At 45.5% G+C, this 15,581-nt stretch overlaps 1 protein-coding gene across 3 annotated transcripts in view; it reads left to right on the forward strand.

Annotated features, from left to right (window-relative positions):
- Window positions 1-15,581, forward strand: part of uba6 (ubiquitin like modifier activating enzyme 6) — a 455,635-nt gene that overhangs the window by 325,409 nt on the left and 114,645 nt on the right. The window lies entirely within an intron of this gene.

Genomic DNA, 15,581 nt, shown 5'->3' on the forward strand with positions numbered 1-15,581 from the left:
AAGATTTAGTAGAAACATGAGGGGCAAGTTTATTACACACAGTTATGTCTGTGTAGTGAGCTACATGAGGTATAGTTGAGACAGGTAGAGTAAAGAGAGTTGGACAAGTACAAATAAATGGAAAGATTTAGAATGTTCTCAGCTAAGTACTGGCATTGGGACTATGTTGGCTGTCATAGACCAGTTGTGCCAAAGGGCTCTGTAATTATATTGCTCTTTACTCGGTATTTCCTTTGTGTTTGCTTCTTATTGTTGTTGAATGAAAAATGTTGCTTTTGTAGTATTATGGCTGCCTTCATAACAAAAGTGCTATGTTTTGTAGGCTGTGTTCATTTTAGTTTTTCCTTTAATTCAAGATGTACCATTTTTTTAAAAAAGGATCAAAAGTTTGTAATATAGGACATCACGTCAAACACTTTTATACAAGTCATTCTTACAGATATTGTTATGGAGCTGGAGCTGGATGAACTCCAGATCATTCGGGAGGCTGAAGGGTTGGTTGACAGGAGATACAGGGAGGTAGTTAAGCCTGTGCTGCAGGACACAGACAGATGGCCATGAAGTGGGAGAAGGGGGATAAACAGCCATGCAGGTTAACTCTTGTGGCCATCCCCCTCAATAACAAATATGCCACTTTCAGTACTGTTAGGGGAGTTGGGGAACACCTAACAGAGGAACGCCAGCGTAATCGGGTGTCTGATCCTGAGTCTGGCTCTGTGGCTCAGAAAGCAAGGGACAAGGAGAGGAGTGCAGTGGGGCTGGATGTGTAGGGAGAGGGAATAGAAAGCAATGGTTATCGAGGAGTCAGTAGTTAAAAGTACAGACAGGATATTTTGTAGGTGTGACAGACACTCACAGATGGTATGTTGCCTCCAAGGTGCTTGGGTCAGGGATGTCCCAGATCAGGTCCACAGCATTCTTAAGGTAGAGGGTAAGCAGCCAGAAGTCACGGTGTATACTGATACCAACAACATCGCTAGGAAAATGGATTAGGACCTGAAGAACGATTACAGGGAGTTAGGGAGGAAGGTGAAAAGCAGGACGTCAAGTGAAGTAATCTTTGGATTGCTGCCTGTGCCACGCATCACCGAGGGTAAAAATAGGACAATTTAGCAGATCAATATGTCAAAGTGAAATTTAAAATAAAATGTATTATCAGAGTACATACATGTCACCACATACAATCCTGAGATTCTTTTTCTGCGGGCATACTTAGCAAATCTACAGAATAGTAACTATAAACTGTAAATATCAGGAACTATAAACTAAACAAACTGTGCCAATGCTGATATAAATAAATAGCAAACATGAAATAACAATACAACGGAGCCGTTAAATGAGTGTAGTTATCCCCTTTTGTTCAAGAGCCTTATGGTTGAGGGGTAGTAACTGTTCTTGAACCTGGTGGTGTGAGTCCTGAGGCACCTGATAAAAGTAGAGGTAGCAATGATAAAAAGGATTGCTGCGGTTAAAGAATTGGTGTAAGAGGCAAGGTTTCACATTTGTGGATCGTTGGGATCTCCTCTGGGAAAGGTCTGAGCTGTACAAAAGGGATACGTTACACCTGAATTCGAGTGGACCAACATCCTTGTTGGCAGGTTTCCTAGAAGTGTCAGAGAGACTTTTAACTAGTTTAGCAGATCTGATAGTCAAGGGATGGGGGAGCTGGTATAAAGGTAGATACTGTGAGAAGGAGAGGCAGTGGAAAGAATATAATTGCAGTCAGCTGGATGGGGTCTATTTTAATGCAGGAAGTATCAGGAACAAAGGTGATGGACTTAAAGTATGGGTTAATACTTGGAACTATGATGTTGTGTCCATTATCGAGATTTGGCTGTCACAAGGATAGGAATGGCTGCTGGATGTTTCGGTTTAGATGTTTCAAAAGGGACAAGGGGGGAATGAAAGAGAAGTGGGGAGTGGCATTGTTAATCAGGGATAGTTTCATAGCTGCAGAAAGGGAGGATATCCAGGAGGGATCGTCTACTGAGTCAGTGTGGGTGGATCTAAGAAAAGAAGGGAGTAATCACTCTATTGGGAGTATTCTATAGACCTCTGGAGGGCTAAGAGCAGCAGAGACACTGAGCTGCAGATTGAGAGTCAGATTTTGGAAAGGTGGAAAAATAACAGTGTTGTAGTCATGGATAACTTCAACTTTCCTAATATTGATTGGCATTCCTCGGTGCTTAAGGTTTTGAAGGGTTGGAATTTGTTAGGCAAGTCCAGGAAAGACTCCTGAAAAAGTATATTGACTAGAGAAGAGCCCATTATGGATCTGGTGCTTAGCTGTGAACCAGTTCAGGTGTCAGATCTCTCAGTGGGTGAGCATTGCAGAGGCAGTGACCACAGCTCCCTGTCATTTACCACAGCCATGGAGAGGGTTTGTAGCAGGCAGTATGGGAAAATATTGAATTTGGGGAGGGCGCGTTAGGCAGGAACTTGGGAGCATGATTTGAGGACAGATATAGTCAGGGAAACGAACAATGGAAATTTGGAAGTAATTTAGGAAGCACTTGAATGAAGTTTTGAATAGATTTGTCCTATTGAGACAGGGAAAGGATGGTAGGGTAAAAGAGCATTGATTGAGAAGAGATGTGGAACATCTAGTCAATACTTCCACTTAATCTCAGAGAATGCATACAATATACAACCTGAAATTCTTACTCTTGACAGACATCCACAAAACAGAAGAAAAACTCCAAAGAATAAATGATAGAAAAGCATGAGAACCCCAAAGCCCCCCTCCCCCCATGTTCCAGCAGAAAGCGTCAGCCCCCACCACCCACCAAGCAAAAGCAAAACCCCAAAAGGGACCATGATCTAGAGTCCCATCAAAAACCACTGTTCATCCTGACAGTTCAACATCCAACAGGCCCTCCCTCTCTAAAATGAGAGGGAAGACCAACAGCTTGCTGTTTCGACGTTACAATCACTCAAGTGCAGAGGCCTCTGACAGCCATATCCACTGTCTCAATGTTCCAATCTTTCGTGACGCTTCAGTTGGTCACACCTGCGAAGAATCGGGTCGTCCACAACATGTACACGTCCTGATGAAGGGTCTCGGCCTGAAACGTCGACTGCGCCTCTTCCTATAGATGCTGCCTGGCCTGCTGCTTTCACCAGCAACTTTGATGTGTGTTGCTTGGGTCGTCCACAAGGCTGCTTCCTGAAGGTTAACATCTTCCAGGCTGCTCCAAAACGCTAGGCCAGTCGGCGAGCTCCGAGAGCGGGAACCCACCGCCTTAAGAACCACAGTTTGAGTGCAGTTTTAAATCATGGACTCTGACGGCACCCCAGCCACCTTGAAAAGGAAAGAAGAGCTATTAAAGAGAGGAATTTAAACAGTTCACAGATGAACTTGAAGAAGTCGCCCTTTGGCACCATCTTATCCCTCCCCTTAAGAGGTAGGAAAAAGCATACTTAAGGTTCAGGATGCAAGAATAAAATAGTGCTCTACAGAGTTACAAGGTAGCTAGGAAGGAGTTTAGGAATGTACTTAGGTGAACCTGAGGCATTCTACGCATATATAAGAGAACAGGAGGATGACTTGAGTGAAGATAGGAATGATCAGGGATAGTAGAGGAAACGAGCCTGTAGTTGGAGGATGTAGAGGTAAAACTTAATGAATACTTTGCTTCAGTATTTACCAGTGACAGGGACATTGATGAATGTGAGGTCAGTGTAGGACAGGATGTGGTGGAACTTTTGGAAATAAGGATTGCTGAGTCTTTGGATCCAGACTGGATATGCACCAAATTACTACAGGGAGCAGGGAAAAGATTGCTGCACCTTTGCAAATGATCTCACAGGCTACAAGAATAGTTTGGAGGGTGGCAAATATTATTCTTTTGTTCAAAAAAGATAATATAGAATTATAATAAGACCGTAAGATATAGGAGCAGAATTAGGCCATTTTGGCTCATCGCATCTCCTCTGCCATTTTATCATGGCTGGTCCAATTTTCCTCTCAGCCTCAGTCTCCTGCCTTTTCCCTGTGTCCCTTCAAGCCCTAAACCAATCAATAATCTATCAACCTCAGCCTTAAATATACATTAAGATTTGGCTTCCACAGCTGCCTGTGACAAAGAATTCCTCAGATTCACCACTCTGTGGCTAAAGAAATTCCTCATCTTCATTCTAAAAAGATGCCCCTCTACTCTGAGGCTGTGTCCTCTGGTCTTAGACTCTCTCATCATAGGAAACATCCTCTCCACGTCCACTCTATCAAGGCCTTTCACCATTCGATAGGTTTCAAAGAAGTCTTCTCATTTTTTGAATTGTAGTGGATACAAGCCCATAACCATCAAATGCACTTCATATGACAAGACATTCAATCCTGGAATCATTTTTGTGAACCTCTTTGGGACCCTCTCCAGCTTCAGCACATCTTTTTTTAAGATGAGGGGCCCAAAACTGTTCACAGTACTCCAAGTGAGGCCTCACCAGTGCTTTAAAAAGTCTCAACCTTACATCCTTGCTTTTATATTCTAAGGAATATAGGGAATTATAGACCAGTGAGTCTTGTGTTAGTGGTGTGTAAGCTATTAGAGAGGATTCATAGCAACAAGATCTACAAGCATTTGGAGTCTGATTAAGGATTGTTAACGTGACTGTGTGGGACAGATGGTTCCTCATGAGTCTGACTGAATTCTTTGAGGAAGTAACAAAACATATTGATGAAGTGTATTTGGTAAGTTTCCCCATAAGACATAGGAGCAGAATTAGGCCATTCAGTCCATTGAGTCTGCTCCACCATTCCATCATGGCTGATCCTGGATCCCACCCGACCCCATACACCTGCGTTCTCATCATATCCATACTGCGCTCATTCAGAAAGTCGGGAGGTATGGGAGCCAGGGAAATTTGGCCTCATGGATTCAGAATTTGCTTGCACATAGAAAGCAGAGGTTGGTACTAGATGGAGAGTATTCTGCCTGGAGGTCAATGACCAATGGTGTTTCATCGGGATCTCTACTGGGTCACCACTCTTAAGTAATTTTTATAGAGGACTCGGATGAGGAGGTGGAAGAGTTGATTATTAAGTTTGCAGATGACATGAAGGTTAGTAGTGTTGTACACAATATAGAAGGTTATCATAGTTTACAACCAGATACTGATAATGGTGCAGAGCTGTGCTGAGAAGTGGCAGATGGAGTTTAATCTGGAAAAGTGTGAAGCAATTCATTTAGGAAGGTTGAAATTGAAAACAGAATCCAGGATTAATGGTAGGATTAGGTTGGGAGCATCAGAAGGATCTTGGTGTTCACGTACATAGTTCCCTCAAAGTTGCAGCACAAGTTGATAGGGTGGTTAAGAAGGTGTTTGGGGTAATAGCTTTCATTAGTCAGGGATGGAGGTCAAGGGTCGTAAGCTCTATAAAACTGATCAAACCACGCTTGGAATATTATGTTCGGTTCTAGTTGCCTCATTATAGGAAGGAAACTGTAGAGAGGGTACTGAGGGGATTTGCCAGGATACTGCATGAATTAAAGTGCAAGTCTCAAAACGATACTCAGTTAGGTTCTCTTTGGAGAGAAGGAAAGGATGAGAAGTGATTTGCAAAAGTCAGAAAGATGATGAGAGGCAGAGGTAGAGTAGACAGACAGTGCCTTTTTCCCAGGATAGAAATGGCTAATACAAAGGGGCATAACTTTAAGATGCTTGGAAGAAAGTATAGAGGAATATCAGAGGTAGATTTTTAACACAGAGAGTGCTAGGTGTGCTGCCAGAGCTTTAAATCAATTTTCTTTCCTCTCCCTTTACTGTGCTCCTTATTATCCTGATGAATACATTCGTTGTTGTTTGAAATTTCATTTTGTAACTAAAGACCTTTCACTAAATTCACTTGGGCTTCATGGATAGAAATTCAAATTGGCAGGATGTGACTTGCTGTGTCCTGCATAGACATTTTGTGGAACCTTAACTGTTCTTTTATAAACAACCTGATTTGAGAGTCATTTTCCCCTCAAGCAATTCCACTATTTTATGACATCAGTGCAGTATATATATTAATTCCGTATTCACTTCATTGTCTGCTGTCTCTTAGAATTCTGGTCAACAAAAATGGTAGTGTCAGATCTAATACTGCCAATTGATTTCAGCAAAGTATGTGAGTGAGTATTACAAACTTTTTCTAAACTTTGCCTGCAGAATTGTTTCTTAGATACAGTGGTACAAGAAAGTTTGTGAACCATGTAGAATTTTCTTTATTTCTCTGGTCCCCTAATCTGAGGAAAGACATCTTTGCCATAGAGGGAGTACAAAGAAGGTTCACCAGATTGATTCCTGGGATGGCAGTACTTTCATATGAAGAAAGACTGGATGAACTGGGCTTGTACTCGTTGGAATTTAGAAGATTGAGGGGGGATCTGATTGAAACGTATAAGATCCTAAAGGGATTGGACAGGCTAGATGCAGGAAGATTGTTCCTGATGTTGGGGAAGTCTAGAACGAGGGGTCACAGTTTGAGGATAGAGGGGAAGCCTTTTGGGACCGAGATTAGGAAAAACTTCTTCACACAGAGAGTGGTGAATCTGTGGAATTCTCTGCCACAGGAAACTGTTGAGGCCAGTTCATTGGCTATATTTAAGAGGGAGTTAGATATGGCCCTTGTGGCTACGGGGGGCAGGGGGTATGGAGGGAAGGCTGGGGCGGGGTTCTGAGTTGGATGATCAGCCATGATCATAATAAATGGCGGTGCAGGCTCGAAGGGCCGAATGGCCTACTCCTGCACCTATTTTCTATGTTTCTATGTTAAAATAACATAGAAACATAGAAAACCTACAGCACAATACAGGCCCTACAGCCCACAAAGCTGTGCGGACCGTGTCCCTACCTTAGAACTACCTAGGCTTTACCCATAGCCCTCAGATCTTCACATAATCCTTGCTTTTATATTCTATTCCCCTTGAAATGAATGCTAACATTGCATTTGCCCTCTTCACCACAGACTCAACCTGTAAATTAACCTTCTAGAAGTCTCGCACAAGAACTCCCAAGTTCCTTTGCATCTCTGATGCTTGAATTTATCCCCATTTAGATAATAGTCTACACTTTTGTTCATTTTACCAAAATACATTATCGTACATTTCCCAACGTTATATTCCACCACGTTTTTGCCCATTCTTCCAGTTTGTCTAAGTCCTTCTGCAATAGTACTGCTTCCTCAGCACTACCTACCCCTCCGCCCATCTTTGTATCACCTGCAAACTTTGCCACAACACCATCAATTCCATTATCTAAATCATCGACAAACAATGTGATAAGTAGCGGTCCCAATACTGACCCCCAAGGAACACCCCTAGTCACTGGCAGCCAACTAGGAAAGGCCCCTATATCTCCACTCGCTGCCTCCTGCCTGTTAGCCATTCCTCTATCAATGCCAGTATCTTTCCTGTAATGCCATGGGATTTTATTTTGTTAAGCAGCCTCGTGTGGCACGTTCTGAAAATCCAACTTAATGACATCCGCTGCCTCTCCTTTGTCCACCCTGCCTGTTACTTCCTTGAAGAACTCTAAAATATTTGTCAGGCAAGATTTCTCTTTGCAGAAACCATGCTGACTTTGACTTATTTTATCATTATTCTCCAGGTACCCTGAAACCTCATCCTTAACAATAGATTTCAATACTTTCCCAACCTACTGGCCTATAGTTTCCTGCCTTTTTCCCTAAGACCATAAGACAGAGGAGCAGAATTAGGCTATTTGACCCATCGAGCCTGATTGGTCTTTAAAATACACCCAATGACCTGGCCTCCACTGCTGTCTGTGGTAATAAATTCCACAAATTCACCACCCTCTGGCTAAAGAAATTTCTCCACACCTCTGTTTTAAATGGACGCTACTCTATCCTAGTCTCACCACTGGCCTACTCCCAACAATAGCTGTCCTGTTTATCCCTTCTGTAGAGATAAACCTGCAAGAAGCCTCGTTTCTGTGGTTTGCTCCCTCCACTGATTGGCCCGTCAGAATGAGTCTGAATGCCTGCAAAACTCTCCTTTTAAACAACGTTGCCAAACTGCAAGAACCCTCACTACTGTGGCCTGCTCCTGCCGCTGAATGGGCCATCAGGATGGGTCTGAATGCCTGCTAAACTCTGCTTTTAATCAAGCGCCACGGAACTGCGAGAACTCTCAATGCTGCAGCCTGCTCCTGCCACATTAGTCTGTCTTAAAGAGTGGAATGACTTTTGCACTTTTCCAGTCCTCTGGGACCATGCCAGAATCAAATGATTCGTGGAAGATCATGACCAATGCATTCATTATCTCTTCAGCAACCTTCTCAGGACTCTGGGATGTAGTCCATCTGGTCCAGGTGACTTACCCACCTCAAGACCTATTGAGTTTGCCTGGCGCTTTTTCCTTTGTAATACCAATGGCACATATGCCTGCACCCTTACACTCACAAACCTCTGCCATACAACTGGTGTTTTCCACAGTAAAGACTGAAGCAAAGTACTTATTAAGTTCATCTGCCATTTTTTTGTCCCCCATTGCTACCTCACCAGCATCATTTTCCAGTGGTACAATATCAACTCTCACCTCCCTTTTACTCTGTATTTAACTAAAATCTTTTAGTATCCTGCTTTATATTATCAGCTAGTTGGCCCTCATATTTTATCTTTACCCTTCTTATAGCTTTTTCAGTTGCCTTTTGTTTGATTCTGAAAACTTCTCAATCATCCAACTCCCCATTCACTTTTGCTACCTTATATGCTCTTTCCTTGGCTTTTATGCAGTCCTTAACTTCCCTTGTTAGCCACAGTTGCCTCGCCCTGCCATTTGATAACAACTTCTGTGGGATATATCTGTCTTGTGTCTTGTGAACTATACCCAGAAACTTCAACTATCTCTGCTCTGCTGACATCCCCACCAGTATCCTCCTCCAATCTACCTGGGCAAGCTCCTCTCTCATGCCTCTGTAATTCCTTCAATCCATTGCAATACTGATACATGTGACTTATGCTTCTCCCTCTCAAATTGCAGTATGAATTCAATCATATTATGATCACTGGCTCCTAAGGGTTCCTTTACTTTTATGCTCCCCAACAGCCAATCTGAGATAGCCTTTCCCCTCATTGGCTCAAGCACAAGCTGCTCTAAAAAGCCACCTCATAGGCATTCAACAAATGCCCTCCCTTGTGGTCCAACACCAGCCTGATTTTCCCAATCACCTTGCATATTGAAGTCCCCCAATACAATTGTGACATTCCCTTATGACATGCCTTTTCCAGCTCCCTTTGCTATCTCAACCCCACATCTTGGCTACTATTTGGAAGCCTATATATAATTCCCATGATTTTTTTTTACTCTTGTAATATCTTAATTCCACCCACAAAGATTCAATATTCTTTGGCCCTATGTCACCTCTTTCTAAAGATGTAATTCTATCTGTCACCAACAGAGCCACACCACCGCCTATGCCTTCCTCCTGTTCTTCCGATACTAAGTATGTCCTTTGATGTTAAGCTCCCAACTATGGCTTTCTTTCAGCCACGACTCAGTGATGCCCACAATGTCACACCGACCAATCTCTAATTGCGCCACAAGTTCGTCCACCTTGTTCTGAATGCTCCGCGCATTTAAATACAGCACCTTCAGTCATGCATTCTTGGTCCGACTTAACTCTTTGCTCATTCTGCAGTTGTACCCTATCATTGGCTTGTCCTTCCTTACATTCATATTACATCATCTACTTGTAAACCTGCTGGCTCATCCTCAGCTCTATCAAACTGGTTCCCATCCCCCTGCCATATTAGTTAAAACCACTCCCAACAGCTTTAGCAAATCTGCCCGCAAGGATACTGGTCCCCTCTGATTCAAGTGCAAGCTGTTCCTTTTGTACAGGTCCCATCTGCATCTTCAGCCACGCATTTTTCTGTCACCTCCTTCTATTCCTATCCTCGCTGTCACATGGCACAGGTAGCAACACTTAGATTATTACTCTGGAGGTCCTGCTTCTCAGCTTCCTTTCCAACTTCTTGTATTCTGTTTTCAGGACCTCCTCCCTTTTTCTACCTATGTCATTGGTACCAATATGTGAATTGAATTGACTTCATCACTTACGTCCTTCATATACATGAGGAATCTAAATCTTTACGTTACATCTCTGTCTAAATGGGCAATTATAGTAATTTATAATAAATATGTACAACAAGATAGTCAATGTAACATAGAAATACAGTTGTGTCAGCATGAGTTAATCAGTCTGATGGCCTGATGGAAGAAGCTGTACTGGAGCTTTTTGGTCCTGGCTTTTATGCTGCGGCACCATTTCCTGGATGGTAGCAGCTGGACAGTCAGTTGTTGGGGTGACTCGGGTCCCTAATAATCCTTCAGGCCCTTTTTACACACCTGTCCTTGTAAATGCCCTGAATACTGGGAAGTTCACATCTACAGATGCACTGGGTTGCCCGTACCACTCTCTGCAGAGCCCTGCGATTGAGGGAAATACATCTCCCATACCAGATAGTGATGTAGCCAGTCAGGATGCTCTCAATCATGCCCCTATAGAAAATTCTTCGAATTTGGGGAGCCATACCAAACTTCTTGAACCATCTGAGGTGAAAGAAGCGCTGCTGTGCCTTTTTCACCACACAGCTGATATCTACAGACCATGTAAGATCCTCGGTGATGTTTATGCCAAGGAGCTTAAAGCTCTTCATCCTCTCAACCCCAGATCCATACGTACTGCGACATCTGGCTGCTCCCTGTCCCTGTTCAGGATATTGTGGTCACATTCAGAATCATTGCGGACCCAGGCATCTGGGAGGAAAACTGCCATCCATGTTTCCTTTCTGCAACCACAGAAATCACCTATCTGTCCCCCTAACTGTAGAGTCCCCGGTTACTGCTGCTATCCTCTTCAGTTTTCTGCCCGTCTGAGCCACAGGGCCAGACTCAGTGCCAGAGGTACAGCCACTGTAGCTTCACCCAGATAGGTTGTTTCCACGCCCTCCCCTTGCATCCCCTGCCAACAGTACTCAAAATGGAGTACTTGTTATTGAGTGGGACAGCCACAGAGGTGCTCTCCACTACCTGATGTTCTCCCTTCTCTCTCCTGACAGTCATGCATTTATCTGTCTTCACATTTGCCCCCATTCTCTCAAGAGGTAAATAAGAAAATAAATAAGGAATAAACTTACCTACTAACCTTGCCGCCACCTTTCCTCGCCAAAGCCCTGTTGAGCCAAAACACTACTCTGACTCTGTCATGGTCCGGTCCGTGAAGTCCGCACTCCGGTTCACGGTGCGATCTGTGGACTCAGGACTCCGGGTCTTCCAGCTGTTCCTCGTTTGGGTGAGTGAATCATAGGCACCTGATTCCCATCTCGAGGCTTGGAATATAAGTAGCCTTGGGGTTGAGTGTGGGCTGCTGGTTTGTCTCGTCAGTCCCCCTTGGAGCAACCTGCTGATGGAAGGCTAGTGAAACCATTCGTGACCTCTAGGCCTGGTTGAAGGACCACTGCTTCATGGAGCCTTGTTGCCACTCGTTGGAGTAGTCTTTGTGGTATGGATCCAGCTGTTTCCCGGGCCAGCTGAGTGGCCGTCAGCCACTCTGAGCTAGGTAGGGATCCGGCTGTTTCCATAGCCAGCAGAGGTTGCTGGCTGTAACTGCGACTCAGGGAAACCCCGAAGCAGAGATGGAACTGTCTGTTGTTCTTTGGTGTTTGTCTCTTCTTGTCCTCGCCTCCGTGGGGTAAGTCAGGCCGTTTTGCCGTTGCCCTGTGGGGGAATCTGTCTTGTCTTGTCCTCATCTCCATGGGGTAAGTCAGGCTGTTCTGCCATTGCCCTCCGGGGGGACATGTCTTGTCTTGTCTTGTCTTTGCCTCTGTTGGGTAAGTCTGGCCGTTCTGCCATTACCCAACAGGTGGACCTGTCCCACCTTGGTGTGGAGAGGTTGAGTCCCGGCTTGTCTAAGTATAAGTCCCAGCTCTATGTGTACGTACTGTCCTGTCTCATCTTGGTGTCGTGTTAACGATGAGTCCCGGCTTTTCAAAGGACAAGTCCCGGCTCTATGTTGATGTTCAGTTCCCAGCCGGCCTCCAGGCTCCAGCCTCAAGACCCAAGACCCCAGCCGGCCTCCAGGCTCCAGCCTCAAGACCCAAGACCCCAGCCGGCCTCCAGGCTCCAGCCTCAAGACCCAAGACCCCAGCCAGCCTCCAGGCTCCAGCCTCAAGACCCAAGACCCCAGCCGGCCTCCAGGCTCCAGCCTCAAGACCCAAGACCCCAGCCAGCCTCCAGGCTCCAGCCTCAAGACCCAAGACCCCAGCCGGCCTCCAGGCTCCAGCCTCAAGACCCAAGACCCCAGCCGGCCTCCAGGCTCCAGCCTCAAGACCCAAGACCCCAGCCGGCCTCCAGGCTCCAGCCTCAAGACCCAAGACCCAAGACCCCAGCCTGCCTCCAAGCTCTAGCCTCAAGAGCAAAGACCCCAGCCTGTCTCCAAGCTCAGGCCTCTAGACCCCAGCCATGTCCTGTCCTGAAGTCATGTCATGTCCTTGCCTGGTTCTGGGGACTGAGCCCAAGGCAAGACCCAGGTTCTGGGTCCTTGTCCAGTCTCAGGCTCAGAGTCCAAGCCTTGTCTCCTAGTCCATGGTTTCTAGTTCTGGTCCTGCTTTCCCTAGCCCAAGTCTGCGTTCTTGTCCCTGCTCCCTGCCTGAATCCTGTCATGTCCCTACTCAAGTCAAGTCCTGTTACTTGTGCGTCTGTGTCTCACATTTGGGTCCGTTCCCAGCAGCCCGTTGTGACAGACTCAGACAACTCCAATGATGACCGCTCCCACGATGACTGCTCCTCTATGCAGTGCCCCTCTTTTTTGTTTTGGAGACTGGGTTTTTAAAGCTCTTCACTGGACCTGCATGGAAACACTTCTGTTGCATCTGTGCAGTACTCCAGTCAATGACTCCCCTTGAAAAACTTGCTGCTTTTTGAAGCTGTTCGCTGGACCTACTCGGGAATGCTTCTGTTGCGTCTGCACAGTACTTCACTCAACGACTTCATCCATTTTTCCTTCCTATGTTGTTGGTACTAATATATGCCATAACTTCTGTCTTCTCACCCTGCCCCTTCAGAATGCTGTGCACCTAATCTGAGACATCCCTGGGAGGCAAGGTACTATCCATGTGTGTCTCACGTCCACAGAATCTCCTGTCTGTGCCTCTAACTATTCAATCCTTTATCAAAGCACACATCCATATATAACTCTAAAATTTGTCTTCTCCAGATAGCCACGAAAGAAAGAACATGAAAGTCATTCAGAGAGAAGTATCAAATCCACCCAGTTCTCCGCCCTGTCGCACAAAAAAGAACAGTATTCCAATTATCAACCCCCCAAAACCCCCACTCCCCCCCCCACACAAAACAGAACAGGAACATTGACTCCCTCCCCCCAAGAAATAACCCCTCCCCCGCAAAAAAAACTAACAGAACATCAACCCACAAACCACCCCCCCCACACAACAAAACAGAAAAGGAATGGGCAATAAAAAAAACACAGAATATTAAAACCGTCACCCCCCCCCCACACAACAAAATGGAAAAGGAACAGGCAATAAAAACACAGAATACAAAAACCGTAAATGTGAAAATGTCCACAAACGCCATAGTCCAATCCATAAATGCAGAACCACAATACCATCCTATGCCTTTACCAACATTCATTGAAAGAGCGGGACTCCGTATGAGGCAGAAAGGCCTACCTGCCTACCTGCTCACAGATTCCTTCTCCAGCGAAGTCAAAAGGAACTCTCATTTGCCTTTCACATTCGCCTCAATGTCTCAATCTTCCTCAAAAATTAAATTGGCAATTAACGTTTGCACTGTAATTGGTGAAATGAAGTCGAACATCAGCTCGCGCATTTTTTCGCATCGAAGCTATCCAAGTACGCACTCACTTCCTGGAATCCTCCTGGAGACAGCAAAGCACTGGATCACTCAAACATCTCGAAACTATAAATTGCAGGCTGTAACAGTCCCAGAGACACACTTAAGGTGAAAAACAGACAAAAGAAGTAAAAAGATATTTTCAAGGAACACACATCAAAGTTGCTGGTGAACGCAGCAGGCCAGGCAGCATCTCTAGGAAGAGGTACAGTCGATGTTTCGGGCCGGGACCCTTCGTCAGGACTAACTGAAAGAAGAGCTAGTAAGAGATTTGAAAGTGGGAGGGGGAGGGGGAGATCCAAAATGATAGGAGAAGACAGGAGGGGGAGGGATGGAGCCAAGAGCTGGACAGGTGATTGGCGAAAGGGATATGAGAGGATCATGGGACAGGAGGTCCAGGGAGAAAGAAAAGGAGGAGGGGGGGAAACCCAGAGGATGGGCAAGGGGTATAGTGAGAGGACAGAGGGAGAAAAAGAGAGAGAGAAAGAATGTGTGTATATAAATAAATAATGGATGGGGTACGAGGGGGAGGTGGGGTGTTTGCAGAAGTTTGAGAAGTCAAGGTTCATGCCATCAGGTTGGAGGCTACCCAGACAGAATATAAGGTGTTGTTCCTCCAACCTGAGAGTGGCTTCATCTCGTTTTGCTGAACAGCTACACTCTGTCCGCCAGAGAAAGCAGGATCTCCCAGTGGCCACACATTTTAATTCCACGTCCCATTCCCATTCTGATATGTCTATCCACGGCCTCCTCTACTGTATAGATGAAGCCACACTCAGGTTGGAGAAACAACACCTTATATTCCGTCTGGGTAGCCTCCAACCTGATGGCATGAACATTGACTTCTCAAACTTCCGCTGATGCCCCAGCTCCCCCTCGTGCCCCATCCATTATTTATTTATATACACACATTCTTTCTCTCTCTCTCCTTTTTCTCCCTCTGTCCCTCTCACTATACTCCTTGCCCACCCTCTGGGTTTTTCCCCCCCTCCCCCTTTTCTTTCTCCCTGGGCCTCCCATGATCCTCTCATATCCCTTTTGCCAATCAACTGTCCAGCTCTTGGCTCCATCCCTCCCCCTTCTGTCTTCTCCTATCATTTTGGATCTCCCCCTCCCCCTCCCACTTTCAAATCTCTTACTAGCTCTTCCTTCTGTTAGTCCTGACGAAGGGTCTCGGCCCCGAAACATCGACTGTACCTCTTCCTAGAGATGCTGCTTGGCCTGCTGCGTTCACCAGCAACTTTGATGTGTATTGCTTGAATTTCTAGCACCTGCAGAATTCCTCGTGTTTCAGATATATCTGGAAGATATCGACCAAGGGAGCATTGTATACTGGTGCCACCTTCACTGGAATATCACCACTGTACTTCTTCCCCCCCTTCCCTTCTGAGCCAAAGAGCCAAACTCAGTGGCGGAGACCTGGTCACTGCATCTTCCCCATGTTAGGTTGTTTCCCCCCACCCCCCTGCATTATCTCATTATTCAGTGGAACTCTGCTGTGTCTACCTATAACTTTTTCCCTCTACTAATTGGTCACCCAGCTACCTGCCTCCTGCAACATTGGAGTGTCTACCTCTCTGTCGCTCCTATCTGTCACTTCCTCATTCTCCTGTATGAGCCGAAGGCCATCTAGCTGAAATTCCAATTCCCTCATATGGTTTGTAAAGGGTTGCAATTGGATGTACTTCATGCTGATGTTGT

Source organism: Mobula hypostoma, chromosome 16 (genome assembly GCF_963921235.1).
Source record: "Mobula hypostoma chromosome 16, sMobHyp1.1, whole genome shotgun sequence".
NCBI classification, from domain to species: Eukaryota; Metazoa; Chordata; class Chondrichthyes; order Myliobatiformes; family Myliobatidae; genus Mobula; species Mobula hypostoma.